This window comes from Triturus cristatus, chromosome 9 (assembly GCF_964204655.1).
Source record: "Triturus cristatus chromosome 9, aTriCri1.1, whole genome shotgun sequence".
Lineage (NCBI taxonomy): Eukaryota > Metazoa > Chordata > Amphibia > Caudata > Salamandridae > Triturus > Triturus cristatus.
Window position 1 is genome coordinate 226161505 of NC_140592.1, and position 23309 is coordinate 226184813.

The 23309-nt window shown below is 43.2% G+C and overlaps 1 pseudogene; it reads right to left on the minus strand.

Annotated features, from left to right (window-relative positions):
* Positions 1-663: 663 nt before the first annotated feature.
* LOC146797649 (ribosomal L1 domain-containing protein 1 pseudogene) lies at positions 664-22871 on the minus strand (annotated as a pseudogene).
* Positions 22872-23309: the final 438 nt, after the last annotated feature.

Sequence of the window (23309 nt, forward strand, 5' to 3'; positions counted from 1 at the left end):
AATCTCTAGTCCATTTCCTCTTACTCCGCCCTAACTCCACCTCTATTCCTTAATGTTTATCATGGTGCTTTCCCATCTACTTCATATGCAACTATTATTTGGGTTTATGTTAGTTATTGTAATCAATCAGATTATAATAGCTAAATGATGGTGGGGTCTGTAAGAAATTGGGTTGCTAGTCGAGGGGGGGGTAAAAAAATACTCAAGCAAAAACCACAATCCTTGTCAAGGTGCAGCCCCAATCAACCCCAAATTAGCCTGTGCTCAACCCCCTTGTAGCTTGGCACAGAGCAGTCAGGTTTAACTTAGACGCAATATGTAAAGTAGCGCATTAAAAGCACACCACAGAAAGGTCCCACAACATATTTAGAAAACATTATTATTAGTTGATAAACAAAAAAGAAGCCAAAACAACAGGAATCCAATCAGCAGAATTGGAGATATGCCGGCTTAATTATTTCAGTGAAAATTGTGCCAAAAAGCATCAACTGTGGACATCTGTTTGTGCCGGACTGGGACAAAGTCACAAGTTTAGACCGACCGTGATGGAGCATGTGCTGACTTCATGAACCCAGTTAGGCTCGCTGTACAAGAGTACCTTAGATCCTAGTTGCGGAACGTTGAGAGGTCCAGCGCCGAGGATGTGTCAGGCAGCCGAGGCGATTAGTCGGTTACAAGGTGCTGTAGAGCTGCAATGCAAGGTCCTACTTTGTCGTCAAGAATCCCATCAACAAGTGCTTGTGATATGAAGTCTGGTGTTGAGGTTGCATTGCACAGTTGAGGCAATCTGTCAGTTCCAAGAAGCTGCGAGGTTGCGATGAGAGAATCTGCATCGTCGTTGAGGCTGTCGTAGACGAGGAATTTGTGATGCAAGTGTCTGCACTGGTAAAACTTCGCACAGGAGGCGGTACTGTTGTTGCCTGCGAGGTTGATGCAGAACCCTTGTGTCAGGAGAACCCTAGCAGCAGGGGCAATGTATTGGTTCTGCTTATGGTTGCGCCACTGAGGCGAGGAAATGCGTTGGTTCTGCTGGATCCACAGATGAGCTGGCAGAGCACTTTCAGGCCCACTTTGATGGATCCAGGACTGGGATGGCACCACTTGGCAGGGTAGGACTCACAGATGGCAGATTCCAGGTGCTGCATTCAGAGTTGATGGAGCCTTCTGTCCCTGAGGGTCTAGTTAGGAAACCAGTCAACTAGCCCTTGAAGTCAGTTTGAGGTTCTGGGTTCAACAGAAGCAGGTCCAGTCCTTCTCACCCAAGCAAGAAGGCAGCAGGTCATCACAGCAAGGCAGCAGTCCAGCAAGGCAGTAGTCCAGCAGGGTAGCAGTCTAGCAGGGCAGAAGGTCAGCAGGGTAGCAGTGCTTTCTGCAGAACGGTATTGCTTCTTCCTGGCTGAGTATCCACAGGTCCAGAGTGCACTGAAAAGGTGGTGTCTGAAGTCCAACATTTATACCTGGATCCCTTCTTCTAGAATTCTCTTTGAAGAGCCCAGGATTCCTGCTTTCCCTGCCCTGGTTCCTGGTTAACTACAGGGGGTAGGTAGACCTTTGGGTGGAGGCAGAACTCAGCCTATTCAGGTGTAGGTAGGGCTGTGCCCATCTCTGCCCTCCCATCCTGCCAGTGATGGCCCATCCAGGCACACCTAAGCCCTCGATTGTGTATGACTGTCTAGGAGGAATATACAAAGCCCAGTTGTCAGCTACATCCAATCATGTGACCCAGAGGCACAAAGAAAGAAAGAAAGAAAATTGAGTTTGTAAAGCGCATGGCTACCTCAAACAGAGGTGTCCCAGCGCTAGATTGCAGATTCACAGTGAGGGACATAGGAGGGTGGATCTAAGGAAGGTTAAAAAGCCAGGGGGCAGATTTATGAGCCCCTTGCGCCACTTTTGCGTCACTTTTAACATGGGAAAAGTGATGCAAAAGTGGCGCAAGGGGCTCATAAATCTGCCCCCAGGTTTTTAGTGCCCTCCTATAGGCCTGTTTTAACTCCATCATACGGAGATGAAGGAGCATAGCATTTCAGAGTTTCGCAGTTCTCACCGCGAATGCTCTGCCGTCTATCCTGGCCTTGAGGAAGCAAAGAACCCTGGGAAGTCGCAGATGGTTTGATCTCAGGACCCAGTCTTGATGGTATCTTTGCAGTCTCTGCCTCGGATGGCATGGACCCTGATCTCTGGTGGCTCTATAGGCCAGAGTAAGCACCTTAAACTTGATCCTCCTATTGACAGGCAACCAATGAAGGTGCCACAAATGCTGGGAGATGTGACGGCAAAGCGGCACATTCCTAATTAATCTGGCTGTGGCGTTTTCAATTATTTGCAGCCTGCTGAAGAGATAAGCTGGCACCCCTAGATAGAGACTGTTCTAGTAGTTCAGCTGGGAAGTCACCAATGCATGACCCATAATTTTTCTCAAAGCTCTTAACTTCCAGAAGCATATAGAGGAGACATGACACACCTGGGTCTTGAAACAGAGGTCGTAGTCAAAGTTAAACCCCAGATTTCTGGCCAAGTCCACCAGGTTAGGCGGTGGGTTCAGCTCTGAGGGCCATCATACATTAGAAGGTGAGGTGCCGCCTGGCTGAAGAATAAGACCTCTGTTTTCTCGGCATTAAGTTTTAAGCAATTCTCAGGCATCCAGGCTGAGATGTTTTTCAGGCATTGCTTAAAGTAAGGAAAGGCAGCCTCCGAGTGTTCTTTGAAAGAGAACACCAGCTGAGTGACATCAGTGTAGGAGGCCACTCTCACACCCTATGTCTCAACCAGGGTCGCAAGAGGGGCCAGGTATACATTAAATAGCAAAGGGCTCAGCGCTGAACCCTAGGGTACCCCACAAACAAGGGGTTTCTGGGAGGAGACGTAAGGGCGTAGCAATACTTGTTGTGAGCGGTTCTCCATGAACGACTGGAGCCAGGACAGAGCGGTTCCCCTCACTCCCATCATTCTCAGCCTCGCCAAAAAAATGAGGGGGCACAGTTTCGAAACTTGAGGACAAATCAAGCAACAGCAACATTGCTAAGGTGCCCTGGTCCACAGATTCACAAATGGTTTCAGAGACTTCCAGAAGTGCTGTCTCCATGCTGCACCCTGTTCTAAAACCCGATTGTGAATCATAAAAGCAATTGTTTGATTCAAAGATTTCAGCCAGTTGTTTCTGGACTTCTTTCTCAAGACTTTTCGCTCGAGGTGGCAGTAGGTAAATGGACCTAAAATTCTTGTGTTTTGCTGGATTCGCATCTGGTTTCTGAAGTATAGGCAGCAAGAAAGCTTTTTTCCAGGCAGATGGGTAAAATCCAGTTGTCAGGGAGGAGTTTCACATCTGGTTCAGAGGTGAATTGAGACAAGGGGCCAGTAGTTAGAAGAACCGAGTCGGGCAAGGATCTCCCGAGATCCAGACTTACATTTGTACAACTCCCTGAGAGATAACTCGGGTGACAGTGGGCAAAAATCAGACCAGGTGCCGGGAAGGATCTGGGGTCAGTCTTTGCACATGGGAGGACGTAGAACAAGAAACGGCAGAGTAGATCATTTGAATCTTTTCTTCAAAACAGTCTGACAGGTCAGCACAGAGGGTAGGAGATGGCGTTACTGTGCTATCTAGAGCAGTTGGCAATTTTAAACATTTCTTTGACCGAGTTGTCAGATTGTTTGATTTGGTTTAAGAGATAATCCCTCATAGTGCTATGCTTAAGCCTATGAAATATTTTCAATGTCTCTCTCTGTAGGACCATTTAGCCACAGGATTTGAGTTTCTTGCAGAGACTTTTCTCCACTTGTAATTCCTTGTAGAACCATGGGGCTGAGGGTTTCCTCCTTGAAGACGTCACTGGCCTAAGTGGGACCACTCTGTCTAAGGTGGGGGTAACGCAGTGATTGAAGCTGTATACATCACTGCCTGGGTCACCCCTCAGCTGGGGGAGAGCAACTTGGAGTGCTGGTCCCATAGATTCTAACGTGACCTTCCTCCAGTTTCTAATCCTGTCAGAGTTCGACCTGGTGTTAGACAGTTTGGATTCAACACAGAAGCTGAACGATACTAAAAAATGGTCTGTCCAGGTCAGGGGCATCAGCGTCTCCACTTTAAGATTAGGATTGTTGGAGAAGATAAGGTCAAGCATATGGCCCGCCATGTGGGTAGGGGTGGTCATTCATTATGTAAGATTTAAACCCTCTTGAGTTTCTATCAGCTGAGATGCCTGGGAACATTTATCATCATCCATATGGATGTTGAAGTCGCCACAGTAAAGTTGGTGTGCTTCAGAGAGAGATGAGAAACAATGTTGTATTTCTCTAACAGGTGGCAGGATGGGCTGTCAGGAGGTCTATATACCAACATCCCAGCCACCGAGGAGGAGGGTAAGATTCTGACACTAAAGGTCAGAGCCTTAATGTTCCCAATGTGCTCTAGGCTCCTGGTGGAGATCTCCCAGCCGGCCCTTATGATAACAGCCGCACCCCCTCCTATCTTGTTGCCACCCCAATTGGCACAAGTAATACGAAAGCTGTCAGGTATCACCAGCATCAGGTCTGAGTTAGAACCCTCCCTCACCCAGGTTCCTGTAAGAAATATAAGATCCCAGGAGTTTGACTCCAGGGAGAACCAAATACCCTCTGCGTGTTTGGGTAAGGATCTTCAGTTGATCAAACAGGCCTTGATATTGGGGCTATTGGCAAGGGGGGACCGTAGATGGCTTCAATGCAGTCATACTGCCATTCACCCTCCCTCCGCTAACCACCAATGTAAAGAGACATGCGCTGCAACAATTCTCATGGTTGACCGTCCCCAGGTCTATCTTGACCTTGCCCGAACAGGCTGCTTTGTTCATGTTTAAACCTGTAAAATGGCTACGGCAGGAATTGCCAGCTTTCTAAAAGTGGCATTTTCAAAATTGTAATGCAAAATCCTACTTAACCATGAGAGAGGATTTTTCATTACAATTCCAAAGGCACCAAACGTGAGCTGCTTACCTGCTCCTATTTGGAAATTATAATCACTTAATAAATGTAATATGGTAACTCTAATGTTAGCCTATAGGAGAGCTAGACCTTGCAGTAGTGAAAATGAATAAAAGAGTTTTCACTCCCAGGATATGTAAAATCTAACAATACATATCCAATGTTTAAAAACCTCACCCTGCCCTCTGAGCTGTCCAGGGCCTACCATAAGAGTGACTGATATGTATTAAAAAGGAAGGTTTGGACCTGGCAAAAGGTTTATTTGGCCAGGTGAAATAGCAGTTTAAAACTGCACACATACAAGCTGCAAGGTGTGTGGGTTAATCAGTGTTGCATGCCGACTAGCATCAATAATTTATAGGCCCTGGTTACATGTAGTGCCACTTTACTAGGGACTTACAAGTAAATTAAATATGCCAATTGGGGATAAGACAATATTATTATTTTTTTAAAGCATGAGCACATGCACATTAGCACTGGTTAGCAGTGGTAAAGTGTGCAGGCCAACAAAAACAAAATCAGCAAGAACAAGAGGAGGAAGGCAAAATGTTTGGAGGGACACCACCCTAAGGCTGATGGGAATAACTGGGTCACTTTATCAGCTGCAATAAATTGCAGTACAAAAATATTTAATCTGCCGTTCAGGTGTCAAGTATTTTAATATATTCACCTTAATGATAATGGGAGGAGAAAATGCAATTTTGTTTATGTCAATACAGTTGACTTTGTTACAGTTACTTTCAACTCCAGTGGCTCACAGTTGGGCGTAAAGATGCTAAATGGCACTGGGTGCTAGCATAGTATATAAAAATGGTGAATATATAAATACATCATTTAGATGAATGTACCTTAGCATGAGCCATTACAAATGTTCTAACATTTTACAAACAAAAAAGAATAAGGCAATTTAACGAAATCCTACAAAATAATGGAACATACCAACTTGTTAATGCATCGCTGTAACATTGTTATTCACATATAAGAACACAATTGAAGTTGGTATAAAATACATTCAGTAGCTGACAATTATAAACAACTTTTTAGTCTTACATTTTCTTTTCGGTGCCATGCTTAATTAGATCACCACACTTTCAGTCCCCATGGTCCCCGCGCCAGATCTCCTGCTGCTGCTGCCAGCTCATGATCTGAGCTCCGCAGGACTGAACCCTGTATTTTTTCTGTTTCCTCCCACTCTGACACTATTTTTCTTCAACTCACTGAACCCTGTATTTTGTCGCTTGCTCCCGCTCAAACACTCGATTTCTCCGCCTAAATCAACGATTTTTCCTTCTAACTACTATTTTTTTCTCTTCTAACTACTTGTTTTTCTGTCTAGCCACTTGTTTTTTCCTTCTAACTACTTGCTCTTAACCCTCTGGAGAGATCACTGCCCACTTCCACTCCTTTGCTACTCAATAAATCCTTGTCACATAAATCCCTGGAGAAAGAATCTTCATGTACATCTAGAAAAACATTTGTGGCATGATTGCCATTAGACCACCCTCTACCCTTTAATAATGACACTCTGCTGAGATTCCATACTCCTCTACCGTCCAACAGCACAGCATTGTTAAAAAACCTCAAAATCTTGCACAGGATCAGACCAATTGGAACACCCCTTGAGCACCAAAGTACCTTTCTTTAGTCGCACAATTTCTCCTACTTGCACAATTTGCTTCCCTACTCCTTTCATCTCTGCAAATCTTCTTTCATTTTGGCTTTGTAAACTTCCATTTTAGTGCGAATCTCTTAAAATCTAGCTCAGCAACATCACCTTGTGTCATTTTCTTGTCTTTCAACTACCACGGTACTAACTTGGTACTAGTTTTACAACCCCTAGGCAATTCATCAGGACATACAGACATAACAGCTTTAGGAGATGTCCTGTTAGCTAGTAACATGGACTGCAATACATTCTTCCAACTTAGGCCCCCAATGACAAACAGTTAGCTTCTGTGACCACACAATTGAATCTCTCAATTTGTCCATTAGCTTCTGGATGGAACACTGCAATTCTTTGTAAAAAAAATGCCACACTTATCCAGATAATTCTCCATTTGTTTGCTCACAAATTGAGGACCATTATCAGTAACTAGTTCTTGGGGAATTCCCTCTCTACAGAACATTTCGTCCAAAAAATTGTATAATGACTTATGATGTAACCTCTTTGACTATTTTGATCTCAGGCCATTTAGAAAATAAATCAATTAAAACGATACCAAAGGGCTCCTGACTTGGCAATACAGAAAATGGACCAATGATATCATGAAAATGAAGCTGGTAATGCAACTGGTTGAGGATCAGTGGTGAGGGCCTATTTGCACAAAGTTCATGTAGCCTTACTTGATGTTCCACAAAGCATCAATGCCAGGCCACCAAAAATTAACTTTAAGGTGTCTTCTAGTAGTTGAAATACAAAAATGACTTTCATGAGCAATATCAACAAATGATTTCCTCAAACCAAAAGGAGGAAAAAATGTGTCTCCCCTCAAAACAATGCCATTTTCAACTGCCAGTTCCTCATGCACCTTGAAATAACTCATCAAACCCCCGGAGAGTTTCATTTCTTCTCGCCAACCTCTCAGAATAAAATTCTTCACACAAATGAGCTCTTGGTCACAATCCATCTCCTTGTGCCACATCTCCTCTTGAACGATAGGGCAATCAGTACCAAGTAAATTGACATCCTGCATGTATAAGCCACTTCACACTCATCAATGTCAACCTCATCAGACTCTTTAATAGGCAGAGGTAACCTGGACATACAGTCAGCAGGCACATTGGTTTTACCCGGGACATATTTTAAATTGTACTGAAAACTCTCAAACCTAGAAGATAGCCTGGCCAATCTGGAAGACATAGTGCATCCACCTCCTGGTGCTAACATGTGCACCAAAGGTTTATGGTCAGTTTTAATGCTGAACTTTGTGACCCATAAAAAATGGTCTGAAATATTCAGCACCCCAATCAACAACAGAATAACAACAGAAAACAACTTCCCCCTACTTAACCTTTTGAAATTCAGTAGTGTATCCTAAATAACAAATTCGACAAATCCATATACAAACAGACCCAGGGCGTAAGTATGGGCGTGGCTTGCGCACCTGATGTGGCCAATATTTATATGGGTGCATTTGAGGATAAATTTATCTTCAACGAGATTGCACCCTTCTTCGAGAACATTCTACATTGGCATTGATTCATCGATGACATTTTTTTCATATGGAGTGGTCCAGAAGAACAATTGACAGAACTTATCCTATGGATTAATTTGTGCGACCCCCATTTCAAGTTTAGCCCCAATATGAGCAAAGACAAGATTTAATTTTTAGATGTCTGGAATCAAGTGGTTGACCGAGTCATCGAGATCTCACTATATACTGAGCCTACGGCACGTAACACCCTCCTCCATTATGAGAGTTACCACCCTCGCTGTCAGAAAGACACTATGCCCTTCAGCCATTTTCTGCGTCTCTGCAGAAATTGCACAACTATTCAAAACTATGATTTTCATGCGGAACAATTGAAGATCAAATTCCTCAACAGAGGATATCCTCATCGACTTATGAAGGAGTCCTATAAGAGGGCTAAATATTATAACAGGGAGGCATTCTTCCAAAACAAAAGCCACAAGAATGACAACAAGTTGGTATGTATCACCAGACGCTTCAACTTTAACAACAAATTATGCCAGGTTATCAATTCGGCATGGCATGTCCTGAACTCAGGTAATCGTACCAACGTTTTACCCAAACCCATCTTTGCATTCCGACGGAATAAAAACCTAAGGAATTAATTGGTGAAATCGGTGCTACCTGATAGTAGAGAAGCTATCCAGCGATCCATCACAGGGGCGAACCCCATACTTGGCACGCATAAATGTGGCAATTGCCATGCATGCGAATTTGCCAGTGTCTCGTATGTGCTTGAATGGGGTAAGAAAAAGAATCCTGTTAAAGGAAATGACCAACTTTAGAGCTGCCAACGTGGTATATCTCATCTTGTGTCCCTGCAAAAAGGGCTATGTCGCTGAAACAAGCAGGGAATTGAGAGTGAGATTTAGTGAGCATAAATCTGTCATCCACAATAGACAGATAGGCGCTCCATTGGTCGCACATTGGCTGGAACAACAACACACAGTTAAGGATCTAAAATGGACCATACTAGAACGAAGTCACCACCCCAAGGATGGCAATATTGATGCCCTTAGACGTAAGAGGGAGGTATACTGGAATTATAACCTACAGATGACTATTACAGGTGTCAATGAATCCCTCCCCTGGGAGAATGCCATAGTGTGAACTCTATCCCATGAACAGCTACAAAAGATTCTTTATGACCCTTTAGAACTCTTCCTAGGAGGCCTATTGGATTCCGCTGAGGACTTAACCTATGTGATAGGAAGAATATGAGATCTTGCTTTGAACCCTACATTAGGGCTGGGGAGTGCCATTCCCCCATTACTGTTTAGTTTAATGAATGAATCACAGGGAGTTGTCTCTCGGACAGCCTTTGGGGATATATAGCTCAGCCACAATCTTTCTGGTATCGGTGTCAGGTTCCTCCATCATTTATACTTAGAAGGAACTGGCTGCTCTCTTATCTTTTCTTTTTTCCCAATTATGTTTCTCAAGTTTGGTATTTGGAATTGACTCCTTTTTATCCTACAGAAAACAACATGACCTGTTTCCGTATATAGATCTGTATGGAATGTTTAATATTCTTTCCTTATTTCAATAAGGCGCCCTTCTTGGCTTAGGTTGATATACGCTGCATGCCTGATATCTTGTTTGCCCCTGGAATCAGTTTCAAAATGTTAATTCGTTTATAGTTTCTTATAATATTTTGTTTTGTATTATATTAAATACTGACTCTTGCTTAAATATCTTTACACAGACTTTAAGCTTCATTATCATTTTACTGGTGGATTAAGACGGGGAACAACCTTTACAACGCGACTTTTACAACACACTACACTTACAACGCAATTTTTACAATGCAACATCCACTACAACGCATTCCATTACATCGCATGACACTACAACGCATTTTTTAAAACTACCTTTACAACGCATTCCATTACATCGCATACTACCTTTACAACGCATACCATTACAACGCATAATATTACACTACACTAGCCAACACTTACCCTACTGTTGCACCCCCTGGAGTTAGAATAGTAATTTTTACCCCTATACTATCCAACACTTACCCTACTGTTGCACCCCCTGGAGTTAGAATAGTAATTGTTACCCCTATACTATCCAACACTTACCCTACTGTTGCACCCCCTGGAGTTAGAATAGTAATTTTTACCCCTATGCTATCCAACACTTACCCTACTTTTGCACCCCCTGGAGTTAGAATAGTAATTTTTACCCCTATACTATCCAACACTTACCCTACTGTTGCACCCCCTGGAGTTAGAATAGTAATTTTTACCCCTATACTATCCAACACTTACCCTACTGTTGCACCCCCTGGAGTTAGAATAGTAATTTTTACCCCTATACTATCCAACACTTACCCTACTGTTGCACCCCCTGGAGTAAGAATAGTAATTTTTACCCCTATACTATCCAACACTTACCCTACTGTTGCACCCCCTGGAGTTAGAATAGTAATGTTTACCCCTATACTATCCAACACTTACCCTACTGTTGCACCCCCTGGAGTTAGAATAGTAATTTTTACCCCTATACTATCCAATACTTACCTTAAATGCAATGTAATATTATGCGTTGTAATTGTATGCGTTGTAAAGGTAGTATGCGATGTAATGGAATGCGTTGTAAAAGTAGTTTTTAAAAATGCGTTGTAGTGTCATGCGATGTAATGGAATGCGTTGTAGTGGATGTTGCGTTGTAAAAATTGTGTTGTAAGTGCATGCGTTGTAAAAGTATGCGTTGTAACGTCATACATCCATTAAGACATTTCCGGTAATCTCCTCTATATTCCTTTAAGCCAGTTCATCCTTATTCCACACTAAGATGGCCCCAGCACAGACTCAGGAGTTACGCACCCATTCGTATGTGGTACGTATTCAGCTCCTCCCCATCCCAGGTATGAGCAACACCAATATGGCCCCTATTCCGGCACCGCACCATTTGGTGTGACGTTCTATGTTTTCTTGAGGGAGGTGTTCCTCATTTGTAAGTCATTTAATCTCGGGCGGCTGGATATGAAGGCCCACTCTACATTCCTCTTATGCTCGCCCGACAGAGGACGGCCGACCGACATGGCATTTCCTTGATCTTTGGTGTAATTTTGTCCTGATCCAGTGAGTAGTCCTTGTCTTGGAGTTGCTGTTTTAGAAGGGAGGGTCCTTTGTCCAGCATGTAGAATACTTATTTTACTGGGAAGACACTTGGTGATCCCATTTTATGATCAACCAACCCATCCCGTGTTTTTCTTGCAGCGTTGTTATATAAGCCAGAATTCTGATCCCTTGTATACATGGCGACCTAAGTCTGCAGGAACAAGACACACTGTGATCTTTGCCGTGTTTTAACTTGTAAGTTAGACTGTATTTATCACAATCTTGGGACTCACAATTCCCTCTTTTGGGGCGAATTACTTACATATATTTCTTTCTTCTTCCCCAGTACCGATCGATGCCTACTAATCACTAATAATCGTACTCACGGTGACCGGAGTCTTTCCGAATAGGACAGCTTGAGATTTATACGGCCTGTCGGTCTTTAACTTGTAAATCAGACTGTACTTAACACAGTGTTAGGGCTTCTAATTCCGCTATTGGGGATGATATACTTAAATATATTTCTTCCATCTTCCCTCAGTTTTTTACCTACACTGATGGCTATTTTCAATATTACCTCAGCCCATACCCCATTAGATGTATACTGGGGCCATCTTCACGAGCGACTATGTAGGTATGACTGAGGATTACCGTAGTCATATTCTTGGTAGTATATTGAAGAAGGGATACTCAGCCATGGCTTTCACTGTCCTTTATCTTCCAGTGTATATAGTGTCAACCGCCGTAAGGCTACATCACTGGGTCATTCCAGGGGACTCTTGGGGATTCTACCGTGAAAGTATGCATGGTATTCCATGTCATTACCTCTTTATTTCTCTGAGTCTATCCAAGACAATAGAGGTCTTCACCTTGTTATTTACCCTTACAGAATCGAGGTCTACCTTTTTTGGAATTAGAACGTCCTCGATAAGTATGTTAGTCTTTCTTTTTGTTTTAAATAATTTTTCTTTCTTCTACTCATCTTTATTCACTTTTTTCATTTATGTGTTCAATTCTCGTTTATGGATATTTCACTTGTCACTTGGTTATTTCTTTTAGAACTTGATGAATCCTACAAGGTTGGTGAGGGTGGTTCTTTCTATAATGCACTATTTCGGGTTATGGAATTCATGGCCTGGTTATCTTGCTCCATCTTTTTAACTATTATGAAAATGTAATTACATTCTGTATAGATTTATCATTTATTGCTTGTTCCCACAGATTATTGTGTACAGAGCCCGGGGTACTACATTCAATGGTCTTTTTGATACATGAGCTCCAATTTCTTTTTTTTTTCACCACTGAACAATCTATGAATTCAGCGCCCTGATGAAGGATGGCTTAAAGAACAGGGTACTTCTGAAACGCGCGTCAGCGCTTTTCCTTTTGTTTTTTGCACGCTGTGTGTTAAAATTGTGTGTATGTTCATGTATGTATGTTCTGTTTTCACACTATTTGGTTGTTTTCTTGTTTGTCATTGCTGAAGATATGTACACACTAACTATGGTTTCTTAATAAGTTTGCTTTGGGGCTTCATTGTAACTTATGTACAATATTTACAACTGTTTTTTACACAATATTTGACAATGTACTTGCAAAATTGAGGAGAAAAAAAAGAAAAAAATGACTTTTATATAATGAAAAATATATTTTGATAATAAAACAAACAAAACTTCAAATCTGTGGGACATGTTATTTCGGATACACTATCGAATTTCAAAAGGTTAAGTAGGGGGAAGTTGTTTTCTGTTGTTGATTGCTGTATTTTCCCTAGTTCTCCCCCCCTTAAATTATACTCTCAGGGACCCTCTCATGTACTTTATTGATGTTCAGCACCCTATACACATGCCAATAATTCTCTCTCAATTACAGAGTAGTGTTTCTCTGTTCCCTGCAAAGTTCTCAAAGCAGAGGCCACAATCCATTCTTTGCCATACTCTTGAATCGAAGCAGCACCCAAAATACAACTGCTGACATTCACCATGACATTGCAGTGCTTCCCCACCACAAAAGGTTTGAGACACGTGCGTTCACAATTACTTTTTTACAGCAGCAAAAGAAGTAGACATGTTGTCAGTCCAATTAAATTTTGTGTTCTTCTTCAAATGACACCTGAAAGCGTCTATCACAGCTGCATAATTGGGAATTCATTTTGCATAAAATTCGACCAGACCCAGGAAGGCAACTAACTGCTCCTTGTATTTGGGAATTGGTGCTTTACTGATATTGTCAATATGAAACTTCTTGGGCTTAAATCCATCACCACTTATGCAATGCCCCAAATATTCCAACCCCCATTTCCTGAATTTGCACTTATCTGAATCAAACCTTTGGTTACCAAAGTACACAAACCTTCTTCAGATTTCGATCATGCTCTCTCTCATCCTTGCCAAAAACCAAAATATCATCTTGGAAGCCCACAGCACTACTGAGTCCATCCATTCAGTGATCTCTGGAACACAGAGGCAGCACGTGCTAAGCCAAAAGGCATCCTGCAAAATCTAAATAGTCCCTCTGGGGTATTAAAGGTTGTTAGAATTTAAGATTCCTCATGTAATACCACTTGATGGTGTGCACTGGCTAAATCAAGACATGAACATTTCCGTGCCCCAGCCCACATAGATACCATTTCATGCAAATTTGGAAGAGGATGAGCATCCACCCAAATGGCTTTATTAAGACTGCATATATAAAGATAATTCTGAGGGTAACAGTGGAACCTTCTTACTACCAGCACCTAACCCAATATCACTCCCAAATTCATATCCCTTTAATGTTTTTTTATTAAGGGTGTGTGTGCACACCGAACAGCACCCACTGTCACAATGCTTGTTCCTACAAGAACTTAATTAAATAAACCAAAAGCACAGGTGCACCACACTAGAGCAAAGACAATCAATTGGAACAATTATACAGTCCAACTCCAATTAATAGACGGATGGAAGTTCCTTGATTTTATCTCTTTATTCCGTGTTCATATAACATTGGACATTGCAACACAACACAGCCGACGCGTTTCGTCCTGAGAGAGGACTTCTTCAGGGCTGTTAAAAATACATAGACATACATGTATAAATATACATACAACAATTAAAAGACATCAGACAATAACTATCACAAAAGTTCATACAGAAGAAACAATTTTTTTTTTGTTTTTTAAGTTTTTCTAAAAATCAATAAGAACAAATAACAGCCAAACATGATATATTAGATCTTAATGTTCTTAAGCTGTGTTCTTTGATTGTAAAGCACCAATACAAGAGAACCTACAAACAGACAAACACTTCTCATATCAAATTTTGTACATTGCTTTGGTAACCACTATATTTCCAATTTATCTAAAAGCATATAGATTCGAGATTTTATAAATTTCATAAGGTCCAATAATCCTTTGAGGGCCACAAAAAGAGATAAACTCTTCAATATAATGTTTTATGTTTCCAATATATCTAATTACATTCGTAACAGAGACAGAAATGGAGAAGAAAAAAGAAGAAAAGGGAAATTGTAAAAGAGAGAGTGCCTGATACTAAGTTTTTAGATCTAAAACCTATCCGCAGTCCAGCTTCCATGCGGCAATTATATTCGTATGTAGCAGATGCACAGTCCCTTCAGTTCATGTCTTAACTCAATATAAAGCAAGTAGGTGAGACTTATACCTACCAATATATAACAAGACCAGAGATGGCTTCGTGATTAACAGGAGTTGTGAGAGAAATGGTATTCTCTACTGTGCTTTTGGTTTATTTAAGACTGCATATGTCTATGCAAAGACGCAATTACCCACTTGATTTAACTGAAATAATCACCGGAGAAACCCAAGAAGATGATTCCACTGGTTCAATGATTCTCTTTTCACACATGTCTTGTAACATATCCTTCAGCTTGCTCCTAAAGGACAGTGTTACATTCCTTACTCTGTGACAGGAAGGAACAACAGTTTCATGCAATCTAATGCGATGTTTAAAACCTTCTTACTCCCCCAGTTTGTTACTAAACACATCTGGGATCTTGAATTTTATATTACTCACAAATTCAGAATCATCACCCAAATTAATAGTGTTGGTGATACAAGTAGGTGTTTCTATAGAATAAACAGGCGGGTTGACCAACCCAATAGAGATTGACCCATCTTATGTCACATACATTTTCCCAAACATGCTGCATTCCTGAAACATTATATTGGCCTAAAAATATCCTACCAACTCAATCTTATGTCCAGTATAACTTTCCGGAGTGACTTCTGGTGGAAATACATTTTTGTTGGGCCATTTACTTTTAACTAACTCATGAGCTAAGATGGTGTGCCAAGAACACTGGTCTACTAAGGCTTGTACACTCACTCCATCCACTACAATATCACATTCAGGAAACTTAGTGACCTTCAAGTCACTACTGATATTTAAAACAGTGTTAAAATCTTGTTCGTAGTCATCCCATGTAGGATCCTACTCCTCACAACTTTGTATCGTGTTGTCTCTTCTGGTAGCTGATCTACAAACCTTAGCAAAATGCCCCCTTTTGTTACATCTGGAACATATCTTGTCAGTAGCTGGACATGCCTTTGAATTCCCCAAATGGAAAGTACTACCACACCTGAAACAAAAATCATTCTTCTTCTTCCCCTCAGGGTTTTGCTATTTAGTTTTGAACTAAAACATTTGTGTACTCTAATTTTTTCTGAGCAATAGGCTTCTTAAACCTGTCTCTCTCTCTGGCAACTATGAGCACATCAGTTTTGTCATTGCCTCTAATTTGTTGTACAAATTTCTCAGAACGTTCAATGGCTTTAGCTATCTCAATCCCAGCACTTAGAGACATGTCAGATGTAGTCCACAGTCTTTCCTGAATTTTCTTATTGTTGGTACGCATGAGAATTTGACCATTCAATACTTGCTCATACGTAATATGTTCAAAATCACAAGTCACAGCTAATGATCTAAGTGTAAACACATAACATTCTATGGACCCATCTGACCTCTGTTTCCTGGAACAAAATATGAACCCTTCCATAGCCACATTAGTTTTCTTCCCATACCGTAATGGTAGCTGTTTAGATGCATATTGGTATGAATCAATGTTGCCTGAATTCATCAATATAGGTACATTATTGATCCTTTAACCCAATGCCACCTAAACAATGTTTTGACAATGCTAGTTTTCTATCAGGCTCACATTCCTCCCCTTTCAAAACCTCAACATAAACTAAAAAAATTGCTTCCCATATTTCCCAATCCATGGGTGGTTCCCCTGGCACTGCAAGAATTGATGGTTGTGGAACAATCCCAGACGTATTGGTATACTGATATAGCAACACTGATAACCAATATTGACAGTTGTTCAAGCTGTTATCATGCCTTACATTAGTCATGGCAATGTCCTATATTTGAGTCCCAATCCTACCTCATACACACCCCTCTGCAATTTACACAACACTAGCCGAGGAGCAGATCTCTGCCATAGCAGCATTCGCACCACCTTCTTATCTAGCTTTTGAAATATCTTCATCTGGATGCAAAATGGCTTGTCTTGCTATATGTACTGTAGGTGTGGAAGGGTCATCATCTTGTAGAATGATGCCCTCCCCATCAATATAAGAGGCAGGTTGCTGCAGTGGGTTATGTCACCGTGCAGTCTCTTTAGTTGAAGAAATCCTGCGGATCTTGGGTAATATGAATGCCCAGGTACTTGAACCTGTCTTGCAGAGTTGGAGTCCGAAGGGCAGATGGAGTGTTCCCTGGTGAGTGAGAAAACCACAGACTTGGACCACTTTATTCGTATCCCGAGTGATCGCTGAATTCCACAAATATTTGGAGCAGCCGGCTGACAGAGGTATATGGTTGGGTTACATAGAGGATAACATCATCCGCGTTAAGTGATATTTGCTCCTCCCATTCACCGACCATCGGCAGACCCCTAATTAGGGGCACCCCACATCTCCATGCCGCAAGCCGCAAGCCGCTCAAGAGCTAGCACAACAATCATTGGTGACAGGGGGCAGCCTTGTCCCCCTGCCCAGGGGAAATTCCTGAAATGTTACTCCATTGAACCTCACCCATGCCATGGGACCCAGATATAGCAGCCTAACCCATCCACAAAAGTTTGGGCCAAAGCCCATCCTAGGCAATACAACAAAAATGTAGCTCCAACACAGCGGCCCTCTGCCAGAAAGGCGGCTCGGTTTGGCTAAGCACCCCATATATGCGTAGGAGGTTGAGCCGGGTACTGCAATGGGGCATGAATCCCGATTGATCCGGATGCGCTAATGGCATGATTACCCCTCTCAGCCTAGTTACCAGTGCCCTAACTAGTACTGTTACTTCTAAATTAAGGAGGGATATTCTTCTATATGAATTACACAAGGATGGTGGTTTGCCAGTCTTGTGGAGAACAATGATTGTGGCAAGGTGCTGGTCCCTTGGTAGGCACTCCTCTTCTATGGCTTTCTGGAACATAGCCAACATTGGTTTGGCCACCCCAGCCACACATATCTTAAATAGTTTAGCCGGCAAGCCGTTTGGACCCGCTGGCTTCTCAGACTACATGAGGTCTGGCTCTAGGCCCTCTCTGTCTTCCTGTGCTAGAGTATGCAGGTCCATTAAGAGTACTGAGTAAGAGTACTGGACTATCTACCTTTGATTCAGGTTCCTGAGAGGCGTATATATTTTTCATAATATGAGGTGAACGTCTCAGCTATGTCCTCCACATCACCCAATCGACATCCAAAACCTCTATCGCCCAAGCCCTCTCCTGATCTCTGCAATCCAACCAAGCCAAGAGTATGCTGGCCTTGTCGCCAACATCATACTGGTGACGTTGTGTCGCCAGAGCATACTGTCTGCCCCTATTTCCGAAAAAGCATGAAGAGAGTCTTGCTTTAGCTTCAGCTGGTGGGCCAGCCCTTCTGACCTCTCTAACGCAGCTTTCACCTTCAGCACCTAAGTCTCTTTTTCAATGTCCTCATATTCAAGTTTATGTTACTTTTTCTTCTCCCCCGTATGGGGAAGGCCTTGTCCCTAAGCACTGCCTTATAGGCTTCCCAAAGTATACAGGGAGAGTCCACTGATGCCTGATTCTTTTCAAAATATTGGGTGGTCCTATTTTTAATTTTATTCTTCATTTCCCTATTTTGGAGATACCAAGTCTCAATTCTGAGTAAGAATGGAATTAACTTTGAACGTCCCTGTAAGTGTACCCCTACGGGTGAATGATCTGAGATACACCTGGCAAATCTTGTCGCAATTCAAAATAGCCCAGCCGATGGACTATGCATGAAAAGATAGTCCAAATGGGTATAACTGGTGTGTGCAGAAGAGAAGTGTGTATAGTGCCTAATAGAGAGATTGTGCTGATCCACAGGTTAACCAGCCCCAATGCTTCTACAAATGATGGCAGCGCACCCCTGCCCCCACCCAACTCTGCTCCACTAACCTTTTCAAGGGCAACATCCATAACCTAGTTAACATCTACCCCCAGCACTAATGTTCCAGCCGGCCGGTCTAAGAGTAGTGCACCAACATCCGGCAGAGTCCCTGCATGCTTTTGCCGGGGGGTATATAGGAAGTAGAGATTTATCATCCCACCCTTCCTCCCATGTTCCTGCCACAAATCTACCCTGTGGGCCATGCCAAGTAAGATGAGCTGGTAAGGGAACCATTTTCTGAGTAATATATCCACTCCTCTCGAATCTATTGTGAAACCTGAGTGAGCTATCAGTGTGAATCCAGACCTATGTAGGGCCTTCTAACATGTGCCCTTAAGATGTGTCTCTTGGAGTAGTATAACATCCAGAGCCTATATCCGTAAATACTAAAGGACCAAGGTACACTTAATCTTATGATCCAGTATGTTAACTTTCCATGACCAAATATTTAAGTCTCTGTGAAGGTGTTGTGTCAATATAGTACACGGAACATATGAATGGAATCGCTCCCTAACAGGGACAGCTCTATTCTGGTTCTGGCAACCAACGCCCCAGAACATCTCCGGTTTTTCCCAGCCCACCCGCCAGAGTAAGTCTGTAATGCGTCAATCACATGAATAATAAACCAAACAAATATAGCATGCCGTGAGAAATCTCCAATCATCCACCTCCCTGCTACCCTGCCTTGTGAGCTAGAACTAGCCCACCCCAAACTTGCAGAGTGCCTGTCACCCAGTGCGTTACATAGCAAAACACACGCGAATATTAAACATATATGAATAAACATGACTGAATGAGCACCTCCCCTTCAGAGGATCGTGTTTCAATAATCTAGTGTAAGCACCTGACTTTGGGGTTTTGTCCCGCAACAGTACTTTATAGTTTACAGAACCAAACCACAAGGGACCCTTAGGTTAGTCAAGCATCACTAACTCAAAAACCCTGTCTAGACAGAGTCTACAGATCAATAGGCATAGGCCCATAGGCTTATTCTCACATTTCCACCAACTGATAGGAAGATTGACAGTCGACAGGAGTGGTCCTTCTGATTGAATGCAGCCTCCGCCCCGGACCTCAAGTTCCTTTAGATCTTGTTCCTTTTCAATGAGCAGGATGCCATCCCTTCACCTAAGCACAGGCCTTCTCATGAGTATTGAAGTGTCACATTTTGCCGTCTCTGATGACTTGTAGCTTGGTTTAATTCAGCTGCTTCAAAACTCCATCTCTGTCTCTGGATTTACAAGTTGGTGTTTGGGAATAATCTAATTGTTGCATTTTCGATACATAGGTTGCCATAGTCAGGTGCCGCCTGCAGAATTGTGTCTCAACCCCTATAGTTAAATATTCTGGCAATTATAGTGAGTGGTGGGGCGCCCGGTTTTGGTCAAGGGCCCAACGCTCTATGTGCTCTCTCTATTGGAAAGAATTTAGAACGTTTTTTCAGGCAGAGTGTGTTGAGTATCAGATCTTCTAAGAATAGGTCCACACTAGGCCCCTCAGTTCCTTCCGGGACCCCCACCACCCTGATGTTATTGCACCTAGACCTGCCGACCTGATTGTCAACTTTCACTGTAAGTATCACATTATTTTTGTTGAGGGCCAGGACCTGCTCTCAAGCCCTTTGTCGTGGACTGGAGACAGTTGTATTGAGATTCTGTCGTCTTCACCTTTTCCGCAATTTTCCTGACATCTGCTCTGATAAGGTTCACATCTGTCATGACTGTATCTAGCTTGGGTTCCAAATGTCCCTCTCACTTCCCTTATTGCTGCCATTGTTTTGCGTAGAGTGGGTTGTTCGTCAATCTGATTGGAGGGGCTAGCATTGTTCCCTGCATGATGAGAGGAATCTCCCTGGGTGGACATCAGAACAGCATACTTGTCGTGCTTATTGGATTGCGTGGGTTTGGTCCCAAGATTTCTGACCATTACCCTAACAAATCTGGAGACAGGTAGGGCATCTCGCTGCTTCCTGGGGGCTCTCCCCTAATGTAGTGTCTACTGCACAGAAACTCGTCTCAGTTCTGTGGGCCCCAAGAAACCCATTATGCCGTCCAGCCCCTCTGTGGCATCCGCTCACCTCCAAGAGGATCCGACCGTTCCAGCCGGCCACATGACCTGCCACAAGACCTGGCAAAACTCTGTCTGGCCAGTCGATCTTCACCCTGCTTGGCTTAGCGGTGGGAGGTGAGTGGTGAGAGCCGTGCCCGAGTTATATGGCCTTCAGGGCCCAGTTTGATCTATTCTGTCATCCACTTTACTGATTGAGATCTATGTGTTGCTTCAACCTCCTGGGCCACTCCTCTATTTGTTGGTATAGTCAGTGTGGGCAGGCGGTGTCGAATCCTCCCTCCCAGGGGGCATGGGCAATCAGCAGGCCCATGGGGTTTCCTCCCCTAGGCCCACACACCGGGAGCCACCAGACACCTCACCTCTCTGACTTCGGCAGGAACCTCCGCTCAGTCGCCAGCTTTGCAGATACTCTCTCGGCCGTGTGTACCTCCATGAAGCCACGGTGCCTCCCCTGTGGCTGGAAGAGCAGGGGATCAGAGAGGAAGAAGGTATGAGGGGAAGAGACCAGGGGGAGAGAAAGACATCCTCTCCCTATCGGCAGTGGACCACCTTGGCAATCACTCCCATGTGGCCCACTCCTCAACTCCCATCATCGGTGGCCCAGTGCTCCTCCCCTCTACACCAGGCAGGCAGTGTCAGTGCTTCAGTCCGTCCTTCCCCTCTACTCCGCAGGTCTGGTACACCACGTACTCCGCACCTCCCAGGAGGGCACCACTGCCTCCTCATGGCCTGTGGGTTGGCCCCAGCCCCTCTATCTCAGCAATGCCTTGGGCGGCTCTAACTGTAGTCAATCGGTCGCCAAGACTGCCTAATACTAACGCTGATCCCCAGACCGTCAGCGCTGCACGGAGAATAGCGGATGATGGGAGAGTTTTTGTCTGGCTGTTGCGAAGCACGCTTAATATGTGGCCATCTTGCTTGGTGGTTGGCCACACCCCCATGAATATTAATTTAGTGGTTCAGTCTTGTTTAACATTCTACATGCCACACTTAGTTTATTTTATTTTTTTATTTGAAAAGTTTTATATAGCGCTGGCTAGACCCGGAGGTATCAGAGCACTTTACATGAGATAGGAAATTGTTTCAGTACATTGTTACATAGTTACATCAGTTACAGCGGCAGTTACCAGTACTTACTTAGGAGAAAAATGTGAGCTTATACAATAATATAAGATATCAGTGCACAGCATATCCAAGTCACACGTCTTATGGGGAGTGGAAGGTAGTGGGGGGAAAGGTAAACCAGAGGGGGGGAGCAGACAGAGTCAGGTAGACCTGAAGTGGGAAATTACTCCAGGGGGAACAAAGTAGTAAAAGCAGTAGAAGAGAGAGACAGATAAAACCGAGAAGAACCGGGAAAAACAATGTCCGATGTCCGGCTGGGTAGGTGACGGCCGAGGGCGTGTCCCAGAGCCAGACTCCTCTACAGCTGCATAGGACAGCTCCACCGGGCATCGGCCAAGGGTACTCGGGCTCCGCGGTAAGTACAAATAGTTACAGTTTCAGCTCGTGGGTCATCCTCATAGTTCCAAAGAAGGTATCAGTCTCGGTGTTGCTGGGAGGCGCCGTCCGACTCAATATGTGACATGTTGAACATAAGTGAGCTGCTTGAGGTGGCATAAAGACTCGCTTACTGGTGCTGGGTTGGGTGTGTGGACACTCGTGCTTTGCTCAGCTATGAGATACATTTACACACCCGAGTAAGAGGCCCGGTGAGCTCGTCGCCCTCTTTTTTGACTTATAGAAGTGTTTGCCAATGTGAGATGGCAAAAGCCGCTGTATTCGTTTTGCTTCATAAGGTTTATATTCTTTTTTCAAGGTCTTGTATGGTATGATCTGTGTAATCTGTTTGATGCCTTGTTGATTTAGGAGCTTTTTATAGAATGCTTCAGTCTGCTCTGCAGTCATGTTAGGCTCATCCCTCGTGAAAAGGCAAACATCTGATGTCTCTGGTCGAATTCCACGAGGAAGAGGAATTTTGATGCATTGATCCTGTTCTGGAATTTTCCATACAGTCACCATCAAAAGGATGTTGTCATGTTCATTTAGCAACAAGGAATAACCATCGCCCTTCTTTTTTGTGTAAGCTAGCAAAGCCTGTACTACCTTCTTAACCTGAGCCTGGTCCAGCTTTTCTCCAGCCTCCGACACCATGTTTGCAACACACGTGTAATACTCAGTAGCACACTATCCATCAATTAAAACGTATTACTTTCCTTCCCTTCTTCTAGTCTCATAACAATGGTAAGAGAAGCAAATTCTTCATTAGCCATAGTGGATACTCAGAAAGCCATACACACACACTCAGGAGTGGATCTTCCAGAGTTTCTCCAAATCTGATACTCTTTCTGATGCTCAGCCAACGGACCTCTTACTGCTCCAACTTGCATCAGTTCTTACTGAGACAATGGATCAACCGCATTCTCATACTAATCAGATTATCTAACTCTAGAAATACCTTCCTGACTATCTTTTTTCCTTTTGGATCTTTTGTAATCCATCTTCAATCAATAGTGCTTAATCAATAATCTTCTTCAATAAACGTTCAGAAGAAGACACTATCCTAATGAAAAAGAGCATCAGGACTCGTCA